Raw genomic sequence first — 14,320 nt, 5'->3', positions numbered from 1 at the left:
CCGTCTGGCTATATTCACAGAATCACAGAATCACAGAATTTCTAGGTTGGAAGAGACCTTCAAGATCATCGAGTCCAACCCATGTTCTAACACCTCAACTAGATCATGGCACCAAGTCCACATCCAGTCTTTTTTTAAACACATCGAGGGATGGTGACTCCACCACCTCCCTGGGTAGATGATTCCAGTATTTGACCACTCTTTCTGTGAAAAACTTCCTCCTTAATTCTAGCCTGTATCTCCCTTGGCACAGCTTGAGACTGTGTCCTCTTGTTCTGTCTGTTGCTGCCCGGAGAAAGAGACCGACCCCCAGCTCACCACAGTCACCCTTCAGGACGCTGAAGAGAGTGATAAGGTCACCTCTGAGTCTCCTTTTCTCCAGGCTGAACAACCCCAGCTCCCTCAGTCGTTCTTCATAGGGCTTGTGTTCCAAGCCCCTCAGCAGCCTCGTTGCTCTCCTTTGGACACGCTCAAGCATCTCAACGTCCCTCCTAAACTGAGGGGCCCAGAACTGGACACAATACTCAAGGTGTGGCCTCACCAGTGCTGAGTACAGGGGAAGAATGACCTCCCTGCTCCTGCTGGCCACACTATTCCTGATACTAGCCAGGATGCCATTGGCCTTCTTGGCCACCTGGGCACACTGCTGGCTCATGTTCAGCCGACTGTCAACCAGCACGCCCAGGTCCCTTTCCTCCTGAGCGCTGTCCAGCCACACCATCCCCAGCCTATAACGTTGCAGGGGGTTATTGTGGCCAAAGTGCAGGACTCGGCACTTGGACTTATTCAACTTCATCCCATTAGATTCTGGCCATCCATCCAACCATTCCAAGTCCCTCTGCAAAGCCCTCTGTCCCTCTAACAGATCGACACACGCTCCCAGCTTAGTGTCATCTGCAAATTTGCTAATGAAAGACTCTAAGCCCTCATCCATGTCATCAATAAAAATATTAAACAGAACTGGCCCCAGCACAGAGCCCTGAGGGACACCACTGGTGACTGGCCGCCAGCTGGATGCAGCACCATTCACCACCACTCTCTGGGCCTGGCCATCCAGCCAGTTCCTAACCCAGCAAAGAGTGCTCCTGTCCAAGCCACGGGCTGCCAGCTTGTCTAGGAGTATGCTGTGGGAGACAGTGCCAAAGGCCTTGCTGAAATCCAAATAAACAACATCTACTGCCTTCCCTGCATCCACTAGGCGGGTTACCTGGTCATAAAAGGTGACCAGGTTGGTCAAACATCACCTACCCCTCCTAAAGCCATGCTGACTGGGTCTGATACCCTGGCCATGCTGTAAATTCTGTGTGATGGCACTTAATATAAACTGTTCCATTATCTTGCCAGGTACTGAGGTCAGGCTGACTGGTCTATAATTACCAGGATCCTCCTTTGCACCCTTGTTGTGAATGGGTGTCACATTGGGCAGCTTCCAGTCATCCTGAACCTCACCAGTGAGCCAGGACTGTTGGTAAATGATGGAGACTGGCTTGGCAAGCTCAGCTCCCAGCTCTCTCATTACCCTGGGCTGGATCCCATCTGGTCCCATAGATTTATGAACATCCAAGCATTTCAGTGGTTCTTTGACTGCCTCTTCTTGGATAATGGGGGGCCCATTCTGCTCCCTGACACCATCAACCATTCCAGGCGGGCCGGTGTCTTGAGGGCAAGTCATCTTCCCACTAAAAACTGAGGCAAAGTAGGCATTAAGCACTTCTGCCTTCTCCTCATCTGCAGATGCTAAGTTCCCTCCCTTGTCCAATAAAGAACAAAGGTTGGTCTTACCCTTCCTTCTAGCATTAAGGTATTTGTAAAACCATTTTTTATTATCCTTTACAGAAGTTGCCATTCTAAGTTCAAAATGAGCTTTGGCCTCCCTATTTTTTTTTCTGCATGCTCCAGCAGCCTTCTTGAATACTTCCTTAGAGACCTGACCCTCCTTCCAATGCTGATACATCCTCTTTTTATTCCTAAGTACCTCCAAATAAAAAAATATTGGTAATTATTTCAGTGGTAAATATAGTTTTAGGTTATAACATTATGTAAAATAGAAGCTATGCGATGTAAGATACTTTTTTAACTAGCTCAAGAAAGGGATGGAATAATCAAGAAATTCTTTGCCCAGAGATAACAGCAACAGGACACCTAAAGCCCCAAGAGAAGAATTCTTGCGTCGTTATTGGAAAAGACCAACTTTCTTCCACCTCCTTCCCGACTTTGAGGAGCCAACTGGATTAAGGGGGAGAACTTGACAATAACCAGAGAACACCCTTTGTTTGAAAAGAATTTATGCATCATGGATGAGATATATGAATATGCAACAGGTTATTGCTTTTAAGAGCTAATCCTTTGTTAGCCTGCGTGCTTTCCGGGCATAATTGCCCAGGAGGCACCAGGACTGTCTGTATGTCTTTGTTTTTATTGTCCTTTACTGTTCTAACTCTGATTGTCCGAATTGTTATTACTCTAACTTTTATTACTATCTTAATAACCATTTAATTGCTATTAAACTTTTAAAATTTTAAAACAAGTGATTGGTGTTTTTTGCAGTGTGCTTTGAAAGTTGGGAAGACTCTTCATTCATCATCTCCAGAGCACACTGCCCTTGGCCAGCACACTGGCCCATTTTATACATCTGTGGCACTTCTAGTTGAGGCAGAAAGGACAATGGCATTTGAAGACAAAACCAAAGGAAGAATGAGGCAGCCCAAACATCTTGTGCAGATGCAGGCCTTCAGCTGTGACTGGAGAGCATTGGGGTTCCTGCCACTTGGATTTGTATCCCTAGGTGCAATGTCTTTGGCGGGAGGAGAGCCGTGCTCAAGTGAGAAAGCAGAAAGATCAGAGAGGGTGCTCGGGAAGGTCTCCTGTGGTGCAGAGCTGTCAGCGCCTGTGAGGTGAGAGCGGGCCCGGCCTTGCCCGGGGTGGAGCCCCAGCAGAGCCCCGGCAGAGGCCGGAGCAGCCTGAGCCCCGGCAGAGGCAGGCTGGAAGGAGGCCCTTGGAGCTGCAAGAGGCAGCAGCCGGGCCCTGGGTGCCTGTTCCTGGGAGCGGGCGAATCCTCCGCTCTCAGAGCCCAGGTGGCAGCTGGCTGCTCCCGAGGGGAAGCGCAGCCGCGCTGGGCACAGCCCAGCCTGGAGGCATTGGCCGTCTGGAGTGTGCCCAGGAGCAGGGAAAGGCCAAGGGCAGCCGAGGGCCGCTGGGCTGGCTGAGGATTCCTCCTCTTCTGCCGGCTGCCCTGCAACTCCTGGCAAAGGTCAGCAGTGTGTGCAGCACTCTGGGCACCGGGGCAGGGAGCCGGGCTGCTCGGCAGGCTGGAGCACAGGGCAGCCTCCTTCAGGCCCGGCACTTCTGCCGGGGGAAGCGAGGCCAGCGTGAGGCAGGGACAGCTTGGCAGGGCACGTCTGCAGGAGCCAGCGCCTCACGCAGCTCTGGCAGGAAGCGCCTGCAATCCTGCAGTTCTGCACTGAGCCAGAGCAAAGGGCTGAGATGCAGAGTGTTTGGCAGAAATATTCAGGCCCCCCAGGCCAGCCTGCTTTGTGCTCTCTGGTGCACAGCAAGCGCTGTGCAATGCAGCTCTGAGCTGCTGGGAGAGAGGGAGTCAGGGATGTGCCTGAGGTGAGTCAAGGGGTTAGCTGAAAATGCAATTAGGGTAATTGAAAAGTGCAGATGAGTCGAGGGGCCAGCTGGGAATAGAATTGGAATAGTAGAAAATTGCATATTTTAGTTAAGATTTTAAAATGAGGTAAGAAGCTAAGTTAGTAATACAGCTAGCAGAAATCACGCACCTTAGTTAAAGAGTACCAAATATATTAGGAACATAAAGCTAGGAGTGACAGGGATAGAGGAAGCAATTGTGAAGGAGCAGAGACCATAGAAATACCTTGCCTTAAGAATAATTGAACAGTTAGGAGAGGCTTGGACCATGACCAGCCGGTCAAAAGGTCTTGCCAGCTGGCCATGGGAGAAGAGTTCACCATGAGGAAGACAGCTTTCTTCCTCCCATACAACCACTCCCTCATTTCAAACTCCCACCAATCCAGTTAAGGGAGTACAATTGCGCAGCTGTAATAGATATTCAGCTGATAAAAATACGAAGCAGGCAGGTAATAATTATGTATTATGGGTCCTTAGAAACCTAATGTAAAACCTTTTCTGTAGAAATACAGAGCGGGAGTCTGCAACTCCTTGCACGTGTCTTTGGAAAGATGTTCACGTGTATCCAGCACTGCAATAAATACCCTTCTTTTCTACTATAATTAGTTGAAGAGTCATCTGTCCGTGCTTCAAGGGTTATGCTGGAGTAGTGAACTGATTTGGAAGGGAGCAGAAGAGTTTCAGCAGGCAATTTTTGGAAGAGATGGAAGGCTCTTGTGACTGAAGGGAAAGCTATTTGGAATGGAGTAATAATCCCAAAGTCCATACAATTGTATCTTTGTGTCTGAATTTAAATCAGAATTATTAGAGATAGCTTCATGCAATTTGTCTAAAAATTTATCAAAGTCTTCATTCTTCTTTGGTGAATTTGTGTAAAAGACATGGTGTGTAACCCATCTGGAAGTGCAAGGATAGCATTATATGTTAGTTGTTGGCTCATCTGCAGGACTTGATCAATGCTCCTAGCCTGGGCAGTCCAGTAGCCCAGGGCCCCTTGCCAAGTAACTGTTGTGCTGTTAAACCATACAGAGGATCACCCTGCACTCTCGGTGCTTCCTGAGCACACTTTTCCTCCCAGCTTTTATGACACATCACCTGCTGATGGGGTGGCATTATAAGCCTTATTGGGGTATACACATCAGCTGGAATTAATGTGCTAGATGTAAAACTATACTGCAGAAGTGACTGTGCAAGTTGGGATTTTCAGCCAAATTGTGAAATTGCAGCTCTCAACTTTTCTAAAATCTTCCAAGTGAAAGGTTCTCAAACTCTACTTGCAGCATTAGTTACTACAGGAAAAGCCTCTCCCTCATTTGAGAGAAAAGTCCCTTCTTTCTGGAATAACTTTTTTCTACCTTAGTTTCTGAGCTGCTTCTATTTCAGGGTCACATTCCAACTCTAATTCCACATTCTTTACAGCATGAGATGGAGGATTTTGTTTAACCGGCATCGAATGCTGGCTCAGAGACAGAACAGAGTTTTTGCAAGACAAGGGCCATATTCAGCCGATGCACAATCCAGCCTGCTTGTAATAATGGACAATGGACACGTTCACAAAGAATGAATTATGGACATATTCAGAAATGGGGTCGGTGTATTCTTGAAAAAGATAGAAAAAGAAGAGTCATCAGGACTCAGCAAGTTTGTCAGCGAGCTTGAGAAAGTGAGCCATGGGTGGGCCAGACAACCAAATCAAGACGCGTGAAAAATTAGATGATCCAATCAGCATTCTATTTTAGACGTGTGAACAGCTAGGATAAACCAATCATGTATTAGCTAGAGACACATGGACAGTAGAGATTTATTATAAATAGTCTTTTTAGGAATATTAAATTTAGGTTCACTGGATCATATTGGTTATGTTGTGATGTCCATGAACCTCTGCACCACGCACTTAAGGGTGGGTTGGTGTTCCCCAGGAAATGTACACATTTGGGGAGGTGCCCTTGGAAGAGAGGGGCTTGATTCCCAAGGAAACTGCTTCCCCGGGAGCCCCCAGTGAGATCGGTGCAAGTGTCTCCATTTGACTCCCTGTGTCTCCTTCAGTCCTTGGGGCCCCTTGCACTTTGCAGAGGGGCATGCAAAGGGAGAAGGCTGTGAAGAAATACGAATTATGTTCTCTTGATGCAGAGTGTGATTTTATACCCTCTCTCCTATGGTGCAGATGCTCTTCATTTCTACTGTGTTGATTATTCTTATCAATACATATTTTAACTTGCTCTGGCATTCTTCCCATAGAAAAGCTTTCCTTGGGTATTTGATTTACGTCTGCAAATGTTGATACGTAACTTCAGGTATCTGAATTTAGCCCATTTCTCCTCTCGCTTTCATTTCAGAAAATGTCAGAATTACAGATGTACACACTAAAGTATCCAAGATTTCTGTGCAACAGAAAGATGAGTAAACAGTAGTACAGCCCAATCTACATTACATTTAGCAGTTACCAAAGCCAGTAGGTATTTAGAAAAGTGTGCCTTCTTTCAGCAATATTAAAATATATTGTTATATACAAATTATAATATTATAATCTTGCCTCTACACAAATATTAAAATGGATTCTATATGTGTGATGTTAAAGTTGTGATCTTTATAACTTTGTTATATAGTTTTTATTTCTGTTGTTAATTAAGCTTAGAGAGCTCCCAAGGCCTTGAAAATACTTGAGACTGATTTTGCAATAAACTATCTTTTAAAACTCTGTTTGGAAAGCAGAAGGAAGGAACATCAGTCATCTGTTGTGTTTGACTTTATTGTTATTTGAGATTGTAGTAAATACTGAGCACGAGCTGGGATGCAGATCGTAATTGCTCATCTTTCCAAAGACAGATATGGATACTATTAAACTGTGCCCTGTTTATTGTTCCTAACTGACTAATTGACTGCAGTAGTTTTATAGTGCATTTTTATTGTTGTAATGTCTAAATGTAGTGGGAGAATATATATTTGACTTGGGGTAGTTTGGCTTTTGTTTTCGAAAAATAAAACCACTCTCTTCAGCCTGGTGAAGAAGAAATCGGCTTCTGTCCTTGTATACAGCTATGGGTTTGTTTACACAGCTTCTCCTTCCCTTCTCTGCCTAGGCTTTCTCACCTGCAGTTTTCAGTAGAAAAGCAACAAACCTTTGAAAGGCTAAACCTCAACATAACTGTGACCCTCAACCAATACTTCCTTCTTCCAATTTCTTAAGATCTCTTTGTCCTGGGCACTCAGTATGGCCTTTTTCCTCAAAGTTCTTTGCTGTCTTGAATGCTTAGAGCGTAACAGGTAATCCCTAATCTATTTTCAACTCTCTGCTCAGATGCAGACTGCTGGAAGGGAGGTAGGACTGGTACTGGAGACCTGGCAGCTTGTCCAGGAAGCAAAGATTTTGAAAGAATGGTAATGTGGAGAAGCATGCAAGTCCGGGTGGTGAACTCATAGATGCAAGTACTTGCAGTTTCCTGTCAGGGTTTTACAGTTCAAGGGTATGGTCTCTTCTTATTTCTGTCCCTTAACGCTCAATCCTTGCCACACTTCTTCAACTACTTTTGCATTTCATCTTCCGTGTTTTCTTCCTCTCTTCTTCTTTCTGTGACTTTCTGTGCAGGATGGATAACCTGCCATACACTGTCAGCTTGCTCAGTGACCGAGTAGTGAGTGATATGATGGTGTGGAAATTGGAGGTGCACAGTAGGCAAACGTGTCATGCTTCTGTGTGCCCTCTGCAGGCAAACCTGCTTCCCAAACCTTCAGTCAGGCTTGGAAAAAAGGCTTGTCACCACTACTTTGTTGTGGTTTATGCATTGATGAAGAAACACTTCCATCTCAGCCCGCTTAAGCCACTGCAGAGCAGGAATTGTTGCTTTGGTAGCAGATGTGCTGGCAGGGTCCTTACAGCTCCACAAGATGTGCCTCTTCTGGAACAGATTTCTGCATCTTGGTGCAATAAAATCTATGCTTTAAATTGCACCAGGGCAAGTCATGCACTCATGTAGATGTGTTTTCAGACATAGATATTTCTATGTATGCCTAGTGAATGGCCTCCTGGGGAGCAGGGACAAATGAGGAAGGGGGCTGATAAAACATGCTTCTGCTTCAAGAAAAACCCCCGTCTTCCCTTTCCAGAGAAGGATATAAACTTTTTCTTGATTGGCCTAAAGGGGATAAACAAGTCCCTCCATGTCCTGATCTTTTACTAGTCTCAACTTATTTAGAAAAGTTGTAATTTTTTTTTTTTTTTTTTTTTTTGTGGTTGGGGGTTGGTGGTGTTCGGGTCTGCACTTCAGACCTGTTCTCCCAGCAGCCAGGGACCTACAGCTGCTGTGGGTGGGGCAGGTGCTCAGGTAATTACCAACAGGTGCTTGGTAATTGCTAACAGCAGTTGAGGTGAGAAGTTGGCTTGTGCCTGGCTGAGGGCTTGAGGACTGTGGTGAAAGAAGGGATAGAGAGTGGAGTGGAAAATAATAGTTACACAAGCAAATCTGAGGTGTAGGTGGCATTTAACTGGATTAGGGACTGCATTTCATGGACTTGATCACAATTTATGAAGAACTGAACATTTAACTATGAGATAGGACTATTTAGTTGCTATTCTAAATGCTGCATTTACTAATATGTAATGTAGTTTCTTTGTATTTTGCTCAGAAGCTGTCTCAAAAACATTGAAGTCCAAATAAAGTCTTCATAAACACAAGTTAATAGCTTACTTTTTGTTAAAAAGGGAAGCTGAAAGGGCCAATGGCTCTTGCATTCAGTAATTCACACATTTTAAAAGAAGTGGCTCTCTCCTGTTCCTGTGGCTAGCTTGTCTCTTCAGGCTAGGAACCATTTCTGGGAGCATTTCCTTGGTGCTCCTATATCTCTATCCCTGTGGAATCTGATGCTAATACTATATTTTTCTAAAATTAGAAAATTTTAAATTTCTGTAGGCCCTTTCATTTTGTCATTTGCACCTGTCACTTGAGGGGAAAAAAAGTCTGATAAGGCTTTTTTCTTGTAGGCCTCTCAAATTGCAGCCCATTGCATTTCGCTGCAAAATTCTTAGTCATGCTAACAGGATGCCTGAAATGGAAACTGGTGGAGAGTAAAAGAAATTGCCTGGTGCAGATGCTATCAACTATTTTTAGTTCCTGACAGTCCAGTATTTCCCTTACCCAAGGACTGTTCATATTTCTTTCTCTTTTTCTTGCAGCTCTCAGTTCTGTGATGACCGAGAAACAAAAATACAAAGTAAGGGTATCCAGAGTAGATGGACTTTATGAGAATTAGGGGGCAATTTGACCATACACTGATCTGTATGATTGCCTTCTTCTGTGAAAGATTGTAGTGGTGTTGTAATATATGTTGGGAAATAATTCATGCTATAAAAGCATGTATTTCATCAAGATTGTGAAATCCAAACAAGTCTCTTACCACAAGCAGCTGAGAGGCAGACGTCTATTCAAATTCCGAAATTCCTGAAGGCAGCAGGAGAACAATCAGCACTTAGCTTATGAATAGAGGCACCCAGCACAATGATCACCATTATCCCGAGTCCTGGGAAGACACCTCAGAGCGATCATTGCCCTGTTGATAACATCGATCAAGATGGCCAAAGTCGCCAGAAAGGTACATGTGAATACCCGACTTCCCCGATCCATCAGCGCTGGCTGTCAACAAGGAAATGGCGATGGTCCAGCTCTGCACAGGGAAAGAACCAACTATGAATATGCAGAGTTACAAAAGAAACTGGGACTCCTTCGCCTCGGGCATAATAAACTGTACAAAGCATCCCTGCAAGAAGTGGCTCTCATGAACAATGAACGGGGCAGGGTCCGATGCGATAGAGGTGGGATCCAGGTTCACCCAGCGCCGGCCCCGGGCTCGACGCTGTCTCTTTGGCTGTGGTGGTTTTGAGGACCGTATTTTGGTCGCAGAAAAAGATAAATAAATCTTTTCTCATTTTTGATAATTTGGATTTCGATTGATCATTTAATAGAGTGGGATTGCAATCATTTCTGCTGGTCAGTATTTTTAGTGTTAACACAGCTACCCAGGGAGCCAGACAGGTTTTATGACTCTCTTTGGAACTGAAAGAAAAAGAGAAGAAAATGTGTCTGTGGTGTTTTCCTACAGCAGTTCCACATGCTATTGGTGGCATGTAACAACTGGATTTCACCTCTAGTAACTACTTGTGGTGCAGTCTTAAGCATGCTAGTTGTGAGAGCTGCTTCTGTAGAAAGGTGATTTCTACTACTGCTGTGTTAATTCTTCCTATAAAATTTAAACAACCCAACAATTTCCTAGTTGCTTCTAGTTGTTTACACAAGTGCTTGTATTTGTACCCCTGGTCTTGGATCTTTTAATTCTGCACTCAAGATACCCAAAAGGTGCAAGAGCTGTATGTACCCAAGCCAAGGGTGTGTTTGGATGGTGGTCTGGGACAGAGAGTATTCTCCTCTGGAGTTAAAGCTGGCCAAGTTTCAGCTTTTTATTGGCAGGCATTTTTAACTGAAAAAATAACAGTTTCGAGTTTTGAAATCCCCATAGTAGATAATGTAAACATAGAGCATAATTTACAAGCTCGCTTTGGGAACTGGTTGCAATTAAGTGTTGCCTCCTGAGGTGTCTCAAGTTGTGGGTGTCTTAAAGAAGAAGAGAAATAAGAATTTACGAGACAGGAAACAGAACTCCAGAACTTTTCACTACACCAGGTCCTGTACTGAAGTGGCTGTTGTGAAAAATGCAGCCAGGACCACGGAACCTAGCAGTCTGAAGAAACTGCTGTACAGCAACAGCTTAACTTCAATGTGCTTGAGCCAGTGCTGCTGGCAGCATTATCTCTGCATCCTGGGACACTTCCCGGTTCCTGTGCCTTGACACTGCCTCCACATGGGCTGGGGATGGAGTTTGGGTCTATGAACTGGCTGGTGGTGAGAAACAGGTTCATTTTTGTCAGATGAGGTGATGGTGTGCATGTCTCCCTGGCTTAGTGCCCTTTGTGAGCTTCTTACTTCAGCCAGAATCTGTGGAGTGTTTAAAGCTTGCTGCTTTTTTGGGGGGGTGGGTTTTTTTGGGTACTATTAAGAGAAATGAGTTGTTGATGTCCCTGAAATGTTCCATTTTCATCCATATGCAAGAAAGTGAGGAATAGACTCTTTTCATCCCTTGGGTAATTATTTGCTTTATTATTGCACTGAAGTGAGATAGGATTAATGTAGGTTACAGGTAGTAACAGAATATGAAATAAGACAACAAAAAGCACAAGAGCAAAAGATAAAAATAGTCTCAGGAATTAACCTAGTACTTTGAGAATTTATGAATTTTCAAAATGCTTGCAATGATGCCTAAATCTATTTTTCCTTTCAGATAAAGAATGTGTTTTCAAGTATTTTGCATACAGGATTCACCGGGGATGTACAAACTTGAAGAATTTCAAGTGTGCAGCTTCAGGAATGAAGTAATAAACTTTTGAATCAGGTTCTCAACCTGAATAAACTGTTGAGTACCCCACAGCAATTGCAAGTTATATATTCATATATATATATATATATATATATAATTGCAAGCTAATAGCAGTGCAATAAAAACACAATTGCCCTTTTCCCCCCTTAGCATTTTCTCCCTGGCCCTGTAACATTTTTTTTGTGCCTTGTTCCTTAGTTTGCTTTCCAAACCATTCCATATCCTCAGCAGACCTTGAGAACAATCTCATGAGTAGATCTGGAAAATCAGTTTTGAATATAGGAAATTAAATGAGGAATCACACTTCATAAGCTTGGGCTTCTGGATTGAAAACTTCAGATAATTCAAGTAGACATTGCTGAATGCTCATCCTGGTCTGGCAGGCTCCAGTCTCTGAAAGGTGGGCAACTGAAACCTCTGTGTTTGCACAGAAAGGCAAGTTATGGGATAGCTAGTGAGAGGAATAGTGCATTTGTCTTTACAGACAAGCTGTGGGTCTGCTGGTAGATAAAACTAACAATGGGAAGGGTTCCACTGATTGGTGAATGGATAAAGAGATTTGCTTTTACAAATAAATTTTAGTTTTGCGATAAATGAAATTGGATTAATTTTCCTAACATGCTGCTGCAGATTTTGGAGACCATTGTGCATAAGAACAGGCACAGGACCAGACTTGGGGCTGGCATCTCTGCATTTCCAGGATGGCCCATGGACAGGGTGAGGTGGTACCCGTGCACTCTGCATCAAGCTGTGATTCTATGGATACTTCAGCAAGAGAGGGTTTTTTCAGGCTGATTAAACCTTCATCCTTGCTATGCTTGCTGTGACATTTGCATCTCTCTTTTGTAAAACTTCAGAAATCTTAATCATCTTTGGCCCTGTGAAATGTTACAAACATCAGCAAAAGTCATCATAGTTTCCATGCAAAAATACATACATTTTGACATTTGGGAACTGGAAGGAACTAATTTCTATTGTTGATGATACACAAAGAGGGCAGGGTGGTGCCTTGGGGCCTATGTCTGCTACTGTTGACTGGAAAATACCTTTTGAAGTGGCACCTTATGGCCCTGGATGGCCAGAACGGAGGTCCAGGAGGCGAGACAGGTGTTTACTACTGAGTCTTTGACCCTTTAAGCCAAATAAAAGTTATAAATTCTTAGGATCATGTATTTATAAAACAGAAGTATAAAGTATAAAGAAGAGATGTTGTAGTGTGTGTGTGTGACACCTTGAACATACCACATTATACTAACAGACTCTCCAAACATCCATTCTTTTTTATGATCATTATCCATTAGGAAATGCCATGTAAAACTTATTTCTTTGTTGAGAAGTACCTCACCTACTGACAACAATTAGAATTGCTTACAGGGCCTCAGCTGCAAATGCAAAACATTCAAAACTCAAACTAATTGGTTACATTAGAAAACACACTTTGCTTTTCTCCAGAGGTTGATTGTGAGCAATTTTGTGAGCTATTCATGAAAATACTCTGGGGCTGTTTGCATCAAACACTGGGATCTTGTTAGCAGTGAAAGAGGGAAAGTGCACCATGTGTGGCAAAGTAATTCCCTCACAAAATATGTGCTTGGAGGCTACTTAGGTGAAAAGAATTTCTTTTTAATTCCATGGGCTGAAGAACTGCCCACCATCTGCTTTTTCAGAAAAAGAGGGTTGAGTCTTTGGGCCCTTTCAGTGCCTTGAATGACTAAAGCTGAAGGGATTTCCCCCAAAAAGCAGGGAGTGTTTTGAGGAGCGGGGCTGCACCTGCCTGCAGAACTGACCATGGGCCAAGGGAAGGTGCTGCTGCCCAGAGCCAGCCCGAGGTGTCCCTGAGGATTTGTCACATCCTCTGCCTCCCCTGGCAGTGCTGCCACAGAGCCCAGCAGGAGGGATTCCAGGGATTTGTCAGCACGGGGAGGCAGAGCGTGAGCTCCTACTGATATTTCCATCCAGGGCTGGCACTTTCAGGCCAGCAATGACAAATTCTGCAGCTCTGGCTGCACAGTTGCTGTTGGCACTGCTGTGGCAGCCTCTGCCACCAAGCAAGAGCATCTGCAGGGGCAGGATGGTGCAGAGATGCCTCTCAGAGAACGGAGAGAACACCTTCAAACAGCATCTGGCAGAGTTAATGAAGGGCTGGTAAATCCCTTTTAGGGGGACGTGTCATAAAAACCTCTCTCTGTGAAAAGAAGAGACAATAGGAGTGAAGAGGGAATGAGAAAGGGGAAGGGAAAGGTCAAAAAAGAGGAAAAGGAAAGAGAAAGGGAGAGAGGGAGAGGATAGAGGCCTTGGAAATTCTGATTTGATCTAAAGGACATTTTCTGACAACATAGATATTTGCTACAATAAATAGTGCTTTCCCACAGGCTTTGGCTTTCTAGCTCTTGATATTAACTGAGCCCAGTGAGTTTTAAAAGAGAGAGGAAAAGAATTAGTAAAAAGTTTTCCTTCAAGACCAAATATCTGCCAGAGACTGAATGCTATGGTTAATGGCTTTTGAACATTGACAGGAACGATCAAAGCATTAAAGTAATTAAACAGGGCTCTCAGTATCCAGCACAAGTTGTACTGGTGAGGAGATTAAACAGAGATTCTCATTGCCCTGTGTGTTTTATACTCTTGAAAACAGAGGCTTAGTAACAGTATTTCATGCACACACAATAACATAAAGAATGACAGCTCATGCCTTTTTGTCCTGGTAAGTATTTGCTGCAGCAGCCACCTTTCTTACAAGTCATGATGTGTTCAATGCCATTTTCCCCTGTTTTCTGTTGAAAACTGTTTCCTATCAAAAAAGGATTAGTACCATATGTAGTCTTTTCTTCTTGTCAAGGAACAAGCTCAAATCTCCAGGCAAATATAAAAGGCTGCAAGATTTTAGAAGTATGGAAATTACAGTGTTAATGAACCTGACTTGAATTCAGTTTTGACTTCTGAAGAATTAAAACTCCAAATGGGAATGACACAGCCTCACCTTTCCTTAGCAATATGTGAAAGGCCAGAACAAGAAGAGGGAATCTGGTGCCTGCTGAAATCAACATGTCCTGAGAAATTATTGTTATTATTGAAAGAACAGTTTAAATTACAGGAGGGTCTCTTGCCTTGCTGAGCCCTCAGCCCTCTGTGATACACCTCACCTCAATGCAGACTTCAGGTGGTTTGGGGTTTTCTTTTTCTTTCTCCAAAACACCAAGAGATCAAAATTCTTGGTAAAAACAGGACTTCTACTTTCAGTCCAAGC

This window comes from Molothrus aeneus, unplaced genomic scaffold, assembly GCF_037042795.1.
Source record: "Molothrus aeneus isolate 106 unplaced genomic scaffold, BPBGC_Maene_1.0 scaffold_40, whole genome shotgun sequence".
Classification (NCBI taxonomy): domain Eukaryota; kingdom Metazoa; phylum Chordata; class Aves; order Passeriformes; family Icteridae; genus Molothrus; species Molothrus aeneus.
The sequence above is the reverse complement of the archived record's forward strand: the minus strand, read 5'-3'. Positions refer to the sequence as shown.